The following is a 19509-nucleotide window of genomic DNA, read 5'->3' on the forward strand; positions in this document are numbered from 1 at the left end:
GGCTGTTTTCTTATGCGGCTCTACTTATAATTCAGGAGGTAATTCAGGAACTACATTGCTGCTCTCCACAAGCTGTCTTGACGGTGAAACATACTACCCTGGTCCAAGCCCCATTTCCCTAATGGTGATGGAAGCTGGGCAGAGAGCCCAGTGTAATAAAAACAGTCTCAGAGCTTTTCCACTAACCTTAGCCTGGGAAAAGCAGCAGTGGGGGTTTTATTTCTTGAAAAATACACAATGTCCATATGATTAAATGCTCTTCATTTTTTTTTTTTTTTCAGTCCTCGGCTGCACACTCCGGCCTTAATTGTGCCAGCTGTTCCCTTAACCCATACCTAAATATTGCTCTTGAACGTAATTTGTCTTATTACAAAGCCTTTTAAGTTTTCTTTATTATAATTCATCTTTCTTATCCTAAACTAAATGTCTTTTCTCATTGGAGAAAAGTGAGCTCTTTGGAGGAAAATTTTAAAACAAAGATTTTTTTTTCTGCATATATTAAGGCAAATCCTTTTTCCTGTCTTAATTGAATTCAGTTAAGCGTTCAGAAACTTTACCACAAAGATGGGTTGAGCGATTTTTCTTTTTAAATGAGGCCAAGTCTTGCTGGCACCCATGACGAAGGCCATACTGTGTGAGGGCAGGTTGCCAGCAGGTTTAACAGTCAAGGCTGGGGTTTGACTCCGTCTGCTCAAAGCTTCCTCAAGAGTCACGCAGCGAAGCCACCTTGCAGGCCAGTGGCGTGTGTTCTGCACGAGTCTTGTTTTTTTTTTCTGCTTTGCAGATGGTAGATTTGGAAACAAAGAAAGTGATCCATTCACTTTCTCTTATGCAAAAAAAATGAATGATGGAACTGAGGGCTGCTGGGGGAGAGGTAGTGAGTAACCTGGACCACTTTTACAACTTCTTATGAGGCTTAAACGATTTCAGAATAAAAAGTTATCTACAAAAGTAGACAACCAGAACAACCAAATATGAAAAAACCAAACTGTAACACATCGTATGGCTCTATCTTTAAAAAAAATCAATTAAAAATAAAGACAATAAAACAAGTTTTTCTTTCAATTGCTTTAGCTGCATGCATGTGAGGTCTACTCTATGTCTCAATCCCTTTACAGTTGTACCTGGTGAAGGAAAAGAGAGCATCAGGTTATTCTTTACCAAAGCCACGTGGATTTTAAATGGCTCTTTAAGTCTGTCTCTGTCTCTATCTAGGTTTCCCTCACTCCCACCTCTGTCTTCTCTGTCTGCCCTCTCTGACAGTTCCGACATTAAAAATACTGCGGGGTGACTCTCATTCTGTGGCCCCAGGGAAGTGCCACCCAGGCTGAAGTGTGGTAGAGCGTGGTTTGGATCGATTAGGTGGGGGAGAAACAAACAAAAAAATCATGGCCAACATGTCATTCTTGCTCCAGTTACCTCTAAGGGAAGGACATTGTTTACAGTGGTGAGGAGCCTGGTTTCTGAAGCCAAGCAGCACAGATTCAAATCCCGACCATGCCCTTTACACCTGACCTTTACTGCCAAAGATGCTTATCTTTGGAAGGGGGGAGGTGACCAGAACATTATCTATGTCATTAGTTTATGAAAAGGATCATGTGAGGTCATATATTGAAGGTATCTAGAAGAGAGCCTGTCAGCTCAGTGAGTATTAGCTTATTTGTCTAAAAACTAATGGCAGATGTTTTAGTATTGCCAAGTCTTCACAATGTTTCTGGATATGTGAAATGCAACTCACAAAGCCTCACAGAGAACATGAAACATGAACAGTACCAGACGGCTGTGTTGCGGACATCCAGCACATCACAGCTACTTGTCTCTCTCGTTGCACGGTTCACTCTCCCATCGCGTGTCAGCAGGCAGGTGTAAATAATTTAGTTCCTGCTGCTGTTTATCATACATTATTAAAATACCAACTTGCAGCGGCGGCTATCTTCGACACACTATAAGGTTCCACATTTTCATTTTGTTGGTAAGTTTCCCATTTCTTTTCTAGATGTATCTAAATGTAAATTATTTTCATCATGTCCTGGGATATTTGTCTTAAAGGAGTTGCTCATATTTTGACTGCACACTGTTGTAAATGGAATGAAATTAAATAGCTTTATAGACTCTTCGAGGTTGGAGACAACTTTGTAAAGAAGTATCTAGCATTTACCCAGTCACACAGTTTTATGGACTTGCTTTCACTTAAGCAGTTTTATTTATTGAGAGACAGTTGTAATGAAGTGTTCCAAATAGTGAAAACAACAAATATTAACTTCTGATACCCTACCAGTTGCTGATTCATTTTCAAGTTACAAAAGCAAGCGATTATTTTCTTGAAGCAGTTTTGCAATATATATATATATATATATATATATATATATGTATATATATGTATATATATGTATATATATGTATATATATGTATATATATATATCTCATTTTTTATAAGGCTCTCTATATAATTAGAATTAACAAAAGAAGAATCCTGTGGGTTTTCATTGAAATTGGCATTGGTACCGGCTGAAATAATATTACTAATACTACAGATAATTTGTATAAAGCTTCATTATAGCAACTACATTGACATTTACACTACTTTGTTCATGTAAATATATTTTTAAGTTATGTAATTATCTGCTTAAGATACGGAACTGTATTAATAGAAATACTTTTTTGATCAATTGTCTGGGACTAGACAATAAAGAGCTTAACTGCTCACCCCTTCCACTCCCCAGCTGTCAGCCTGCTCTCTATCTATGAATCTGTCTCTATTTTGCTGTTAGTTCATTTTGCTCATTAGATTCCACATATGAGTAAAATCATATGGGGCTTGTCTTTGTTAACTGGTGTCACCCAATAAATTCCATTTAAAAAAGACTAAAAAAAGAACTTAAATTCTGAAGCTCAAATATATGGTACTTAATTTGCTTTGTTAGTTCCTATCTGTAAAGTAACTAACAGTGCTGATCTCAGAGAGTTCTCTGAGCCAAACGCATAATACATGGATGAGTCATACAAGCTCAGAGCCAACAAATTATAGAAAAATTCAGAGATTGTGGTAATTAAACACAGGGTATTTAATTTCTAGCTTCAGGTGGAAAAGATCATAACTTTGCACTATATAAAACAATATTTTAGTTCTCAGTGTTTTATCATCCCCAAAAAAACAGCAGCCAAAAATTTTTTTTAAGTTGTTAATGAAATCTTTAAGAAAGACTTGGTATATTATAACTTCTCTGCCCCAGCAGGTGCAGTCATCGAACATTCCAACCTTTTTCAAATTGTACACCAAAAGACAAATGAGTTGCTAGTAGGGAGCCCAAAAAATGTTTGTAAGATCAAAATAATGAACCTGCCTTATTACTGCTGCTGCTTCCTTTGCTTTACTTGAATATGTCATATAAATTTAATTAAGGTGTGACAGATGAAGCTGCACTTGATATTTTTCACAGTTTTTCTCACTATTCCTTACTTAATAATACACATCTTGAAATAGCTGGTAGGGTTTAAGTGAACATGAACATGGACTAAAAGTAATTAATAAAACTTAAACCCAGTATATGATCACTAGATCAAAGGGAAAGTGTGATAATATTCTGCCAAAGATGAGAATCTTCCATAGAAAAAGGGAAAAACAGAACTTTAGAATACAGTATAATAATTAGTAGACTCCACTACTTCTATAGCCAGTTGACTTTATTAACTGCAACCTTTTATTCCATTTGGGGGTAAATTACTAGATTCTAGTTTACACAGGGACAGTAAAACTATGGTATACCTTTTGTTCTTATACATTTAATTTTGAATAATATTGAATTGCTGGCTGAGTCTATGAATTGGATACCTGGTAAAATTTTCACATATTCCTACAAGCTAGTATTGCTTTATTTGTTGTTGGAATCACACATTATTGGCTTTGAAAAGCGACTTGCAATTGAGATGATCTAAAGCTTTCTTTTTTTTCTTTATTACACACTTATAGTCCATGGGCAGGCATTGACCAAACATGGACCTGCTTTATATGTCAGTCAAAACAGATTATTTGAAGTTAATAATAAGATTTGCTATCAGGATTTACTCATAATCTTTCACCTATAAATGGGGGGGGGGGAACCATAACTCAAATGAGTAAACTAAAGTAAAAATTACCAGGAGTGCTACTTGTACGCATGGCAGGGTCCAGGTTTTCCAATGTGATCATTGCGTCAGTCTTGTTCTTCCCCTTGCTCTCACATGTTTGTGTTATCTCTCTCTTTTTTCTTCCAACCACCATCATTCCCTCTTCATCCCGTGTTCTGCTTCATCTTGAAGTCCTGGCTTCATCCTGAGGCTTTCTCTCCACAGTGAAAGATAAGTAACAGTTGCATCAGGCTTATGTGACTGTAGCACAGAGTTAACCCAGAAGAAAAGAGACAGGGTCCCATGCAGCATTCACGTTTTGAGGAAGACCCCTTTGGACGTTGTCACAAATTGGGATTTGATGAGGCTGACTCTGAGGAGGAGTTTAATTTGCAAGATACTTGTTGGGTTCAATGTCTGTGCGAGAGAGAAGGAAACTGGAGTGAGTAGAAGGAGAAATTGAGCTTTCCTCTTGGTACAGTATACCTATAATAGTTCCTGTTTATATACCAGAAAAAACACATTTTGAAATTTGAGGCCAAAATCTCATAATTCACTGTTCAATGCCCCTTATGGCAACGCCAGAGTTTGTAGTCATCTTTTGAAGTATTTCCCAAAGTTGGCATGTTTTGCCTTCAGAGAGTACACACCATTTACTTCTAACCATCTTTTTATCTTGGGAGGATTAATAGAATGCACGGAGCCTGGAAAGGTGTGTGACGCTGGGAGAGATTTTTGTCAAGGCTCAGAGCCCTTCCTGAAGATGGATGATGCAGCATTTTCTGCCAGTTCCCTTAACCTCACCTAGGTTATCATCCCATCTGGAAACTTGGTGCTGGACCTCATGGCGTTTCTGACAGCGTAGATGACCTTAGGTACAGTGATGGCGAACCTTCTGAGCTCGGCGTGTCAGCATTTTGAAGAACCCTAACTCTGGTGCCGTGTCACATATAGAAATTTTTTGATATTTTCAACCAGGGTAAAAAAAGATTTATATTTTTGATATTTATTTTATATATTTAAATGCAATTTAACAGAGAAAAATCAACCAAAAAAATGAGTTCTCGTGTCACCTCTGACACGTGTGTCATAGGTTCGCCATCACTGCCTTAGGACATTCCTTTGATCTCCTGAAGGTTGATTCTCTTTTTCAAATATAAGAGTAAGGGCCCTACACCTCTTACCTTCCTAAGGATGATGTAAAGACAAACTCATTTGCATTTGGAAAAATGAGTTTAACTCTTGTGGGTGCCATTGGTGTTGACTGTGAAAACAATAAACTACCCGCCCCCGAGGCCAGCAGGAAGCACAGGCTGCCCTCTGCAGCGGTGGATGTTTGCCGATAGGTGGTCAGTGGGTTACATTTCGCCACCAGGAAGCCAAGGTCATTTCTTCGCTGCATCGTTCCACAGAATCTTATCTCTCCCAGTGAATTTGCTTGGCAGCAAATGACTGCAACACCCGCAAAGACTTATTTTGTGTTTCCACTCTGCCTTAGAGCAAGTTGGCTCTTTTGATTTGGGATGGCCAGGAAATAATGCCCCTGGATTATTTCAAGGCCCCCTGTCAGCCACTAGTTAAAAACCATTCTTGTGAAAGAACTTAAATCTTCTAGCTCAGTTCCGGAAGGCACATTGACATGGGCAGAGGGAAGCACAATAGCAATTGTGCAGCGAGACTGTGACCGGGACACACACACAACAGGAGTTGGTAATTGGCTTCCTCATTACGGACAGGGAGAGGCCTTTGACTTTCTCTAACTGCTAACGAGTGTATATAGTTACTCCGCTGTGGCACCGGGTTGTCAGTCGCCGGGTGCTGAGAAGTGGCGAGGTGACCTGCTGTGCCGGTTAGTTCCGGCTTCTTCCTGAGAGTCACATGGGGCAGTGCTTGCGTTGCCTGGCTGCTGTCATAGCTTATTCCCCTCTCAGCTCCCTGGCTGAAGAGCGATGCACCAACAGGGATTCTATGAGCGGTGATTGTAAATAATTCTGTGCCTGGCCCAAGCAAGAAGGTCTAATCAATTCATTATGGATGGATTATAGAACCCACCTTCTGTAACTTCTTTTTTTAATTATCATTAGTTCAAAAGTTGGGAAATGAAGCATATGTTATTATTTGGAAGCATTTCATGGCATGATGCTATAAAAAATGAGGTCATTTGTTTTTCTTTGCCTCTTGATGATTTTCTTCCTTACACGACATTTGACACTCTGGCAAGCTAACAATTGAGGATAGCCCATTACTAAAGATTACCTTTCGTTGGGAAGCAGGTGTCATGCCTGAGAGTCAACTAAATCTAGGTCAAACGAGGTATCTTAGTTTACAGGATTAAGCAAGTCTTTATGTGCAAGAACTTAAGTCCTACAAACGTAAGATCTGAGTTTCAGTATTGGCAGAAGTATTACTACTAAAACCCCACAGCACTCCCCACAGTGTACTTTTTGTGCACGTGAATGTGTTTCCTTTACACTTTTTAACTTGAGGGGTAGCTGTAGGTCAGGATCTGCTGGTTGAAATGTTCCCATTTGATAGATCATCAGGTGAGGGTCTAGTTTTCTTGCTTTGATAAATGTAATTTCAGCTTCTTGCTGCTGAAATTGGGGATAGAAAGAGCTCCCGGCCATCATTCACTCACCCCTTACCCTGCTTTATTTTCTCCTAGCAGTCATGACTCTCCTATGTATTTGTGTTTTATTAGAGAGATGCAGGTTCCAAAAGGGCAGGAACCTTGTTAACTTACTGACCACCATTATATCTCTGTCCCTAGATAAGCAGGTATTCAAAAGTCATTAATAAAAAGGGTAAATAACTAACTCCCAAGTGCGCCCCATTTGTTGGGAAAACAGTCTTAGAGTCAAATCCTGATGAAGCAGTGTCTGGGACCACAATCAGGCCATAAACATTCCAGTTAGCTATACAGCAGTAATTCAATTACATGAAGCATTAAATTGACAGGATTAGAACTTTAACCACCATTTGAGAATTTTCCTTATAGATTTATATAAATGGCTGAAAATGTATAAGTATACGATGGCCTATATGTGAATTATAGGGAAAAGATGTACAGTTAATTTAAGCAATTTTCATTTTGCTATAATGCTTTTTGGTCCATTGCTGCTTTGGGTAAAATTAAAGCTTTAACCCTTGGTTAGTGTAGTTGAGGAATAGTGGAGTCTGAGAAAGTACTTACTATTTAACATGTGGTAACTGCAGATCTGTTTCCTACATTAATGCTTTTAGACTTACAGGAAACCTTAACTTTTGCTGCAGCTACATTTGTTCCAGACATAGGATTTCTCATTGTTATGTTCAAATTCTGACCTTTTTTTTTTTGGTTCCTTGTATGTGACATGAAATGCCATATTAATATTAAAATGAATGAAAATGTTCTTTATAATAAATACTTTTAAAGTCAGTCATTTTATACCTCTTTTTGGAATTTGCAATTTTTAATTAAATTATGCTGGAAATAGCTATAACAACAGATGTAGGAGTTAAAGGCACCAGATTCACCCTGGAGAACGCCTCTTCTTCAGAGAAGTGGGTCCAGAAATGTGTGGAATGCTCCAACTTGGCTTGTGAGAGCCTTAGTAGAGTTTTCAGGAAATTAGAGCTTTGGGGAACAGATTTGCTTTATTGTTTAAGGATTGCCTATAGCTGCTTTTCCTTTGAAATGCAGGTTTCACTGAGATGACAAAAAAACAACAACACATTAGGTAGGGCTAGGAGAATGTGTACTTTCCGAATTTGAGAAAAATCTAGGTTGTGGCATTTATCTTAAGAGACATCTTGATGGTAGGCTCAAGCAGCATACTGCCTGTTCGATGGGTGCCTCACACGTATCCCACACCATTTCAAAATTCACTTGTAAGTCCTAATGAGATGGTGCTCTGTTAAAGATTTTGAATATATAATTCATTCACTTTACTAAAATAATTTCAAAGGAAACCTCAGATTTTATTTTTTTAATTATTTTTTAAAATATATTTTTATTGCTTTCAGAGAGGAAGGGAAAGGGAGAGAAGAGAGATAAAAACATCCATGATGAGAGAGAATCATTAATTGGCTGCCTCCTACACACCCCACACTGGGGACCGAGCCTGAAACCCAGGCATGTTCCCTGACTGGGAATCGAACCGCGACCTCCTGGTTCATAGGTCAAAGCCCAACCATTGAGCCACACCGGCCAGGCAGAAACCTCAGATTTTAAAGACTGGTGATTTGAGTGAGCAGATAGGTTTTCATATTGTAAGAAATAAGCTTATTGGCTTTTTCAGATTCCACTGTATTATCTCATTATCAAAATAAATACAGTGTTATTCAGATACAGTGTAGGCCTCAAATAACTCATACTACTTCCTGCTGAGTTTCATCATAAGCCTTGCATAAATTAACTTCTTAAACTATCTATATGCCCAACACTGATAAAATTAAAATTACAAAGAAGAAAACAAAACAAAACAAAAGGATTTAGGATGAGGCTATGAATGGCCTTTTTGTCATAGACATTTAGGTAGTTTCAGCAAAAAGTTCCTTAAAAAATAAATACTGCTGTCTTTCAAAATTTTTGTACCATTATAAAAATCTTAGAGCAGGAACTACAGGAGAATGGGCTCTTTTCAAGTCAGAAATTTTTTATTTGTTCTCATAGTTTTTCTAAAGCATGCTTACCTATATGATATTACCTGAATTTGAATATACCAGAATTCCTTAAGGAATTATACAGTGAAGAAAAGCCATCAGTGCCCTAACTTAAAAACAAAACATTAAAAGAAAATACGGTTGACACTTGACAACACAGGGGCTAGGGGTGCCGACCTCTTGTGCAGTCAAAATTCTGTATATAACTTCTGACTCCCCAAAAACTCAATAGCCAGTGTTAACTGGGAGGGAGCTTTACCCATAACATAGTCAGTAAACATATATTTTGTTAATTTCTTATATACTGTATTCTTACAATAAAGTAACCTAGAAAAATGTTAAGAAAATCATAAGGAAGATACAATACATTTATAGTATTATATGTATTTATTGAAAAAATCCACATATAAGTGGACTCTCTCAGTTCCAACTTGTGTTGTTCAAACAGGTTTCCTCCCACATCCCAAGGATGTGCAGGCGTGCGGATTGTACTTAAATTGCTCCTGTCTGAGTGAGTGTGGGTGGGAGTGGCCCTGTGATGGCAGGGGGTCCTGTCCAGGGCTGGTTCCTGCCTTGCACCCTGAGCTGCCAAGACAGGCTCCGACCACCAGTGACTCTGAAACTGGAATAAGTGGGCTGGAAAGTCATTCTCTTACTTGTTTATATTCTTTCTTAAATGAATATATAGCTCACATTGTTTCAGTGCTTAATATTAGAAGTGTTTTGGGTCTTTATTCAGAAGTTTGGTGATGTTTTCATGACCAGAAATAGGGCCTAGGATCTTAACTCTTATTTATATTTCTTAGCCAGTGGTACACATCTCTCACCCAAAGTCACAGTTTCCAAGAACCTATTGAGGACCTTCAGTGAGGACTTACTGTACTATAGTGTTCATGAAACAAATTCCGTGACTGAGTCATTTGAAAATTATTCACTTTAAATGTGTTCTTATTATTATTTCTAGTTCCTGCATCACCTGCTCATTTTTCTCTGGTGTTGTTACAGTAGATGGGTGAATTAAATATAATTTCCCAGCATGGGCCTGGTCCTCTTTAGCCTTAACCTGTATTTCCGATCATTGTTACAGAACCTACAGTGAACATGTCAAAATATGGAACATCCTATTAAGAGGCATACCTAGTGCCTAGCTTCCTATGCTGTTATGTTATGTGAGTAATACAAAGTCCAGAGGTGCCCACCACCCAGCCTCTTTTTCCGGAGGGTGACTCATTCCACATTTATGCATCCCTGACTTTGTGCCGTATACCACATTATGATACAAACATGGGCTTGCTGGGTCACTGACCCAGTGTAGCCCACAGCCTGGCAGGCAGGATATGGCATTCATTAAGAACAATATGGGCTTACACACAGCCAGGACTCTGTGAACGTTATAGCTATATGAAGGCAAAATGTGATTAAATATTCCATAATGTGGGTTGGCTAGACAATGTAAGTCTATGATCTGGAACATACACATACACTTCTGGTTGTATCTTGATATATTTTAGCCTAAATATATCAGCACAATTTTCATTCCTTTTTGTTTTGTTTTAATTTTAAGTAAGATTTCACTCTTTTGCATATCACATAAAGTCATAGGCCCCATGAATAGGTTACATGTCTGATGAATACCTTCCCTTGCTTATCCTGTAGGAAACTGAAATATAGCATGAATAAAAACTTCCCCTATCATTCTCCACTCTTGCTCGGCAACCTGATCTTCTTTCAGCCTTCCCTGTTTCTAAGAATGACCCCTCTTCCTGGGAGGCTGTCTCAAATCCTTCGAATTCTCTTGGTTCCTTTTCTCTGTCCTGTGCCTCTCATAACCAACCGACCCATAAGCCTCGTAGGTTATGCACACTGCTGTGGGCTGAGTTGTGTTGCCCTAACCTCAAGTGTGATTGTACCTAGAGATAAGGCTGTCAGGAGGTCGTTAATGTCAAATAAGTTCACAAATGTGGGGCCCTGATTTGACAGTGACCATGTGAGGACACAAGGAGAAGGCAGATGTCTACAAGCCAGGCCCCAGGAAGAGAGGGCTCTTACTAGAACCAGGTCAAGCTGCCACCCTGATCTCAGACTTTCAGCCTCTGACTGTGACAAATACATTTCTATTGTTTAAGTCACCCAGTCTATGGTACTCAGTTATGGCAGCCAGGATGGACTAAGACATTGGCCTATGCAGTCGTTAGAGCATTCTTCCTTCTTTATATTGACAGTCTCTACCTGAGTTGACTGGTCATTACCATTCACATGGACTTCTGAAGGAGGTCTAATCTCCTCTAATTCTTCTCATTTCTGATCCAATCTATACAGTCCTGTCAGATTGATGTCCTAATTATGCAGTTGTTAACATAAAACCTTCAGTGGTTCATGTTAGCACACAAAATTAAACATATTTAACTATACAACCTCCTCAGCTTTTCACTCCCTATAAAGACCCAGCCTAGCCTTTCAACGAATTATTTATTGCTCTACTGTGTTTCTCTAGCAGGTGGTACTGCAGAGGTTGTTCCAAACATCCCCTGGGCTTTGCTTCTTTCATTACTTTGTTTCTGCTGAGTTCATTGTCTGAGTTGGTCTCCTTCCCATTCCATCCCCAGCAATCAAAGTCCTTTGCCTTTTTCAGGGCCCAACTCAAATGCACCTTCTGTGAATCCTTATCTATATAACAGGATTTCATCCCCCCCCCCCCCCTTCTTTCATCTCCGGTAGCTCTTTGCGACAGCAGGCGTGTTCTGCTTTGTATCATGGCCTTTTGTCTTTTCATAACCACCTCCATCCCACTAGAGTCTAAGGAAGCTCTTTGAGGACAAAGAACTTTGGATCCCTGACACAGTAAACAAGTGTATTTAAAAAAAAAACCAACTTCGATGTATTTTTAAAATATAAAGATTATAAATAAGAGCACAAATGTATTTAAAGATGAGAATTTATTTTTAATTTGCCTTGCAATGGCAATATTCCCCGAATTTGTAGCTGTAAAACGAAACTCAGTCAGTCACTTTTCTGTTACTTATGCGGTAATAGTTTCTGTAAATTGAGACTCAGGTGTCACTTGAAGAAGGGAGAAGCACAGAACGAGTGAAAGGTGGCTTTTCAATGGACAGTTGACCTTGATAAACTAATACCTAAAATATGCCTGATACTTTCTGTTTTTATTCCTTACTAGAGGCCCAATGCACAAAATTTGTGCAAGGGCCTCGGCCAGCCCTCACAGCCTCTGCCGGCCCTCGCATCCTCAGCTTCATCTGGAAGGTTGTCCGGAAGGACATGGGGCTGTTTGGTCTAATTAGCATATTAGCTCTTTATTAAGTATGCCCGGTTACAGGATAAGCTGTAACCGGGCATATTTAAGCTTGCTGTGGGGTTTATAATTTGATCTGACCATCACAATATGATTTGTAATACGTAGGTATGAGATCATGTCTCACTGGAAAAACAGAAAGATAAAAAGCTTTAGCAATTAACTCTCAAGATTGTTTTCTGACATTTCCTTTGTGTGTGTGGGGGGGGGGGGGGAGGGGGCGGGAGGGGCATGGAGAAGGAGACTTAGGGATGGAGAAGTGGTGCTTTTAAAAGCCTGCTAAGTTAAGCTGCCTAAGAGCAGATGCTGAATCTGCTCCTAGGCAGCAGATAAGAATCTTATGTGAGTTATGCTTAGGGCATTGTTTAGCAAGACACCACACAGAAGTCTTAACCTGTGTGTTTGAAATGGCAGATGTTCACAGGGAGGACTGAGCCTTGGGGCTACATAAATCTTCTCTATTCTGGACCTATTTGCTTAATAACTGGGTTGAGTGTGTGTGTGTGTATATGTGTGTGTGTGTGTGTGGGGGGGGGAGTTAATTTACAAAGCAGCTGCTCTTGATGCTGCAAATAGACATGCCCCCCTTCAAATGAGAAAAGCAAGCAAATAAAACCCCCAAGAGAACTTGAGTCCATCAGCTCCAAACAGAACACTTCTTCTTCCTCAGTACTTTGTTTCCATTAACTATTTTTTAAAATGTATTTTTATTTCAGAGAGGAAGAGAGAGGGAGAGAGAGAGAAACATCAATGATGAGAGAGAATCATTGATTGGCTGCCTCCTGCACATCCCCTACTGGGGGGATCGAGCCCACAACCCAGGCATGTGCCCTTGACCGGAATCTAATCTGGGACCCTTCAGTCTGCAAGCTGATGCTCTGTCCACTGAGCCAAACCAGTTAGGGCTCCATTAAATATTTTTGATGCAAGTCAGGTGGGGCAAGGGTGGGACTTTTTGTCTTATTTCTGCCCAAAGGGGGATGTTCAACTATATATTTAAATTTGATGAAGCATCAGAAAGGTACAATAGTAAGCACCTTCATTCACTTAACAAATACCTACTGATGCTCTTCTGCGTGCTCCTCTTCTTTCTCTAAGCCTGTGGACTCAAGTGCAAGGTTCACGTGTCTAAAATAACATTCATATTTGAAATGACGTTTATATTTGAATTTTGCTGTTTTGAAAAAAAACACACTAGAAGTTTTGGAGATGGGACAAGGTTGGGGGGCAGTGGTGGGACAAGTTGGAATGTCTCCCCGGTCACATTATGAAACATGAAGCCTGAGTTTTTAAAAACGCCTCAAGTAATCATTTTGGTTTTGCTATGAAAGTGTATATTGAAACTGACTGTAGAAAAGATAAAATCCAATCTCCTTAAAAGAATATGAAAGCTATCAGGACGTTGATCTAGTATGCCTAAGGGCTTTGAGCAAGAAATGGCTGCGGTCAAATGGTAAATTGAGGTTTAAAACCGCACACAAACAAATATGCAGTTCTCTGTGGTCTTCCCATGGCTCCCGGTAACCGGGGAACCAGCTTTGCTCAGGGAATGATGATTGATGATCAACATGGTTAACGTGTACTGAGGGGAAGCAGTTGGCCACCCTAAAATGCACTTTATGAGATATTGATTCTTTTAGACTGGTTATTTTTAAGAAGCAAAAGACTCAAAGAACCTTTGACCCTCCCTTTTACTTGCCTAAAGGAAGGAAGCTATCACCTTAGTATAATATAAACTAAATGTGGGACAGGGGGAAACCAAGTGAAGTCTGTTAGTCTTCCCTCCATGTCCCGTGGTCCTGGGTGGTCCAGCAAGAATTTGTTTTTCACGTTTGCTCTTTCTCCTCTGCCTGTGAATTGCCCACTTTCCCTTTTGAAATCCCAGACTCTTACCTCTCTCTCCTTAGTCCAAAATGACATAGAAGCCTCAACTGCCCAGTGAGTCCTTGGGTTCCCTGTTCCTTGTATGTACATTTATAATCCATTTGATCATTTTCTCTTGATTATCTGTCCCATGTTAATTTGAGGATTAGTCCTGCCAGAAGAATTTAGGATAGAAGGAAAATTATTTTTTCAACCTTCACATGCAATGTGCCCACTACTTGTGTTTCGTGTTTCATCCCTTAGAGTTCATGTGTACTGCTTTTTTTCAAGTCTTTAAAAAAATATTTTTCCTTCACCATATATGCAGTGTTTGGTTTTATATCATGAACCCCATCTAAAAAACAATTTTGCACACTTAATGGTATCATTGAAAAGAATGATCAGTAATCTAATATTGAAACTGTGAACTGCTTCAAGCTAGAAATTTGTATGGTGCCTGATGGATGTTGCTGTGTTTTTTCATATATTGAAAATATTTCACCATTCTCTGAATTTACTCTGGCGTCTTAGGGTACTATGGCAAGCAGATTGGGAACTGTTGGCTTTATAGCAAAAAAAAAATTATATTAAAGTAAAATAAAGTCAGATGCTTGAAGTGGAAGCAGACATACTAAAGCCATTACTCTTGAAAATCCCTCAAAGTGTCCTCAAATCCTTTTCAAAAAATCTCCACAATTTCATCCACATATCATTTATTCTTTTATGATAAAGTTCACTTTTCGTAAGCCCCTGCCTTAAGATTAAAAATCAAGAGTTTCATTTCTAATCATTTTTTGTTTAGTAGTACTCTATTTTTTAAATAAAATATATATATTGAAGGTGTGCAACGTGATGATTTGATATACCTATACATAGTGAAATGATTACTACAGTCATGAGAATAATGTATCATCTCATTGGAATATATGAAATTACTTTAGACTATTCTTTTCATTAAGTAATTATCACTATAGTTTAATTTAGCTCTTGGACTTTAACCTAGGTGTCCAATAATTACCCATTTCTAACATGTGATGTGGAACATATTCTAACTTCCAACCAGTTAACTCATAAACACAAGTCCAGAAGCTAACTTTTTTAAGCTAAGTTGTTGTTTTTTTAAATTGGAGATTTAGCCATAGATGTGGCCTGCAGCAAGTCAAGAATCTCACTCTATATTATTTTAAAGTTATATTTTTTTTAATAACTGTCCAAAAGACAGGCTGACTTTTGGCCCAATCCTTTTGGGTTTGCTTTTGTCCTGAGTTTACCTCCTTTGTTACTTTCACTTGACAGTGTGCTTCTCAGCATAATTTAGTGGCAAGGATTTGTATAAAGAAGCAATGGGACCATGGATAGGTTGCCATTGAAATTGTTTTGGTGGCTGTTTTTTTTTCTTTTTTTTGCCTTTAGATAGGTTATTGATCCTGGTCTAAAAATCTACAGACTGTCTGTGGATGTTGAATCCAATTAAGGATCCAAATGCATCAGCTTTATTATTTTTTAATTAATGATCTCTCAAGACAAATGATAATACATTGAGTACAGAATTTATTTAAAAAAATTTTGGTTGACATTTCAGCATATAAGCATGAGAATTGTTCTACTTTAAAAAAAAAAATACTGCTGAAAATAAAAATAGGGCCTAATTACCATAGTACCCCAGGGAGCCACATCTAATACATGTTTTTAAGTGAAATCTAGAAAATAATTTTAAGCTTAAAGTTTTGTAACTACATAACATTCCCTTATTTTAAATTAATGTGTTGTCAGCCAGTAAATTTTATGGTGCAAGAAACTAAGTAATTTTATCTTCTTTCTGAGTAAAATAAAAAACTAAGTCATTCGATTAAGTTTATGGATGCCTTTCTGTTTATCTTTCAGACTTTATTGATCTGATCCAAGGTATCTTGTGACTGCTGGCTGGAATTAAGGTTGGTGGTGTGTTTATAATATTGATTGTGAATAAACTGTGAAATAAAATAGAGGTATCCAGGGCCTTTGGACAGCTGGGTCAGAATAGCCTTGCAGAGTGTGGTAGGAAGCTGAGCTTAGACCTAGATACATTTCGGACTTGGGACGTTTACAAATGTGTTTTCCTGAGCTGTGTTTGTTTTTGTAGTACTGATAATTTTGTAGTTTTGATAATTGTTTCACTTATTTTACCTGTTTTGCTAGCTGGATTTTGATTAAGAAGACCCAACTCAAATTCATTTATTTAATAACCACGCATATGAAAGAATGACTTCTTGATGAGGCTAACTCACAATTTATAGAATAGTCAGCTTTCTGATTTGGCAGCAAAACACTTTGAAGCCCATGATTTGGTAGCCACATTTCCTGAGGATGATAGTGTTGAAAGTAGTTTGTCGATGGCAAATTTAATTAATTAGCCGAGGTTTAAGATGCCATTCCTTTTGTTCTATTTTCTGGTTACTTGATTTTATGGGAGATCCCAAACCAGTTTAGTGCAATAGTAGAGTCTTAGAGGTCGCTCACAGCAGGGGGCATAGAATTTCATTTATCCTTTCCATTTTCTTCTCTAGGACATGCATTCAGATTTTAAAATAAAATAAACCCTGATTGAAATGAGGACTTTTGTTGCTCATAAAAGAGCAAAATATCAGTTGTTGCGAATCTTCTTGGGTAGGCTTTCGATGATAGTTAACATAAAGGAAAGCATTGGCTTTTCCTATGTGCTTACATTAATCAGGAATTTAGCTGTCAGCACCTTTAGTTAGCCTTCAAATTGCAATGTCTAGCACATATCAGGCACAGTGGCCTCAATTGTGCCCTTGCTCTTCTACCCAAATACAAAACATGCGCGCGCACACACACACGCACACGCAACTATTTCTCGCTTTCATACACAAACTGTGTTTTGCTATTCTTGAAATCTGTGTGGATTGTAGCAAATATAACATGTTAAAATAATGCCTACTGATAATTAGCAACTTATTAAGAAAAAAAGTGAAATATCCACACAAATGATAGTTAAAAATCTCTATTTGTGACCAGTAATATAATGTGTTCATTTAGTTTGATGTTGAATTTAATGAAGACACTTCGCCTGGCTTCCTTTTATATTTGCTCCTCAATGTATTCTGTATAAGCTTGCACACATTTAAACATGAAATTTCTTGTAAGAGTTTTTGAACTTTTTGCTCCTCATTTTCTCAGCCAGCTCCTACCCATCTGCTAAGCAGAAGTTACAAGTAGAATGAGATCTTTGGCAAACTATAAATCTTTGAATAAGAAATATTTTCAATGCACAGGGTTAAGTTTGGATTATTAATTTTTCATTTTAATTAAAAGCAAATCATATTTTATCTTCTTTTGGGGATTTTTGTTTTACTGTTGGTGTGGTCAGCATGACAACTTGATATCTCATCTCATCTCATTTTGGCCACATTTAAGAAATTAAAAAAAACAACTAAAAAAGAAGCCGCTCCATTTCCTTTCTAACTTGTTTCCTGTTGTTCACACATTTCTCATAGCATTTGTTCAGACTTCTTTCTGTTATCATTATTTCTGGCTGTGTCTTATCTCCCCTAGGAGCTCATAGCATCTGGGGTGTTCATTCTTGTTTCTCTGCCCTGGTAGGGCCTTGAAGTGGACACCCAGGAAATGCTTATTGTGTGAATTATTAAGATTAGAAACAACAAGGAACAGTTTTATTACATATCTGTAAACTAAGTATATTGCTATATATGTATATATATGCATATGTAAGTATATGTATGTTATAATAATTATTAGCCACTGTATGCCCTCCCTTGGTGATGGGAAAAGCTGAGCAAAAAGCATAAGCAAATCCCTTAAAATGCATTTGAAGCAGTAATAATCATTAGATCTAATTTGGAGGATTTAAAATATGAAGATATGAGAAAAGCGATTGCTTTGTTAATGTACTTTTTTTCTACATTTAGCATAAGGTAATAGTTATGTACTTATGGATGAACACATATCTAGAATTATAATTATGGGATTGGCATGTGACAAAGTGACTTTGAGATTCTGGAAAGATCAGCCTAATTATTTGTTTACCACTTTAAGGAGAGATACAAAGCTGCTAGAATCACATTTCAGACTGGACAGACCAGTTAGTCCCAGGAGAATTTGCTTTCTCTTGTGCCGCTTTCTGAAATCTGAATCATCATAAGTTCTTATTTTTTTCCTTTTTATAAAAACTAATACTTTCCCATCACAGACATTTCAAGAAAGAAATGCACTCATGCCATGATTTGGAACAGGAGAAGTGGGGAGAAGGTGGAGAGGCAAACTCACTATCGCTTCTCAGTCTCCTCATGTGACCCAGTGGAATGCCTCAGGATTATGTGTTTTCAGAATCGCTCTTTATTTTGACAGTCTTGACATATTGAGGAAATTGGCTTGTTGATGCCATGCCACAGAGGACAAATAAGAAAACAGCCCACCAGAAATATCTTAAATAACAAGTAATGGATCTGTTTTTTCCATGTGAGAAAAAAGTGTTCCAGCTGATTCTTTTTCTCTTAGTTAAATGTTTGCTGTATCAAATGGCTACAAAAGTCAACCGCCTGGATATGTTTTCATATAAACCCCATGCTTAAGAAATCAGTCCTGTGGATTTAATTCATTGACCAGCTAATTTTTATTCTTTCCCTGAATTCATCCGAAAGAGTGCCATTCCAAAGAATTGCATGGGGGATCATTTTGTAGACAATTTATATCATTAAAGAATGCCATGACTTTCATTTGAGCCTCTATCTTATTAGGGAAGTTTAGAGGAAATAAAAACTTAAGTGCATTTTATTCTTATGTAAGAAGTCCATTCATTTAGAAATCCTTTATTTCTTTTATGGCCTACTTATTGCGAAGTAACAACTTTGTAGTATTAAAAGGGGATATGCTTTCTTGTTTCTCAGATTCTATAAATCTACATGAGACTCACTAAGTTTCATCAGTTATTCAACTGAGAATAGAAAATCATCAATTGCTTAGCAGAAAAAGGTATATATTATATAACTATATATATGTTAGATAGATGCATAGATGTGCATGCTGATGTTGCATAGTTTGCCAATGAACAATACAAGGGCTTTTCTTTGGGGCGTACTCGATGGGCTATTCCTGTTAAAGAAGGTAAAATCATTTGCCCTTTCTGGACGAATTCCTTGCAGTTATTTAGGAATATTAAAATTGTTAGTTGAAAAACCATTTGTCATGACAAACCAAAGTGAATTTGGCTTCATTCCACATTATTCAATGTCTTATGACCATCAGCTTGTTATTTTAGAGTCTTTGCTGTGTTTACTTTTCCTTCTACTTTTTAAAATCTAATTAGTGAAAGGCTGAATAAAAACACTTATACACATGCATCCATAGCTATATGTATGTATCTACCCACCCCTGTCTCCCTCTCTCTGTCTGAAATAAAGTTTATAGTTCAAAAATAGAGCAAGTACTTTGACTAATTTTTAGAATATAAGTAGATATTTAGAACTTAAATACTGTCATCCTCATTTTATGACTGGAGAAAGCTAGTTACCAGACGCAGTTTTTACAACTGACTCTTTTGTGAAATGTAATAGTTTTTAAAGAT

General features: G+C 37.7%; 1 protein-coding gene across 37 annotated transcripts in view; it reads left to right on the plus strand.

Annotated features, from left to right (window-relative positions):
- MAP2 (microtubule associated protein 2) overlaps positions 1-19509 on the plus strand; it is a 243421-nt gene that overhangs the window by 52018 nt on the left and 171894 nt on the right. For all 37 annotated transcript variants that reach the window (XM_036319739.1, XM_036319740.1, XM_036319738.1 and 34 more), the window contains exon 2: positions 15810-15859. The gene's annotated coding sequence lies outside the window, so the exon portion shown is untranslated. The remainder of the gene's footprint in view (positions 1-15809; positions 15860-19509) is intronic.

Source organism: Myotis myotis, unplaced genomic scaffold, assembly GCF_014108235.1.
Source record: "Myotis myotis isolate mMyoMyo1 unplaced genomic scaffold, mMyoMyo1.p scaffold_m19_p_8, whole genome shotgun sequence".
Classification (NCBI taxonomy): Eukaryota; Metazoa; Chordata; class Mammalia; order Chiroptera; family Vespertilionidae; genus Myotis; species Myotis myotis.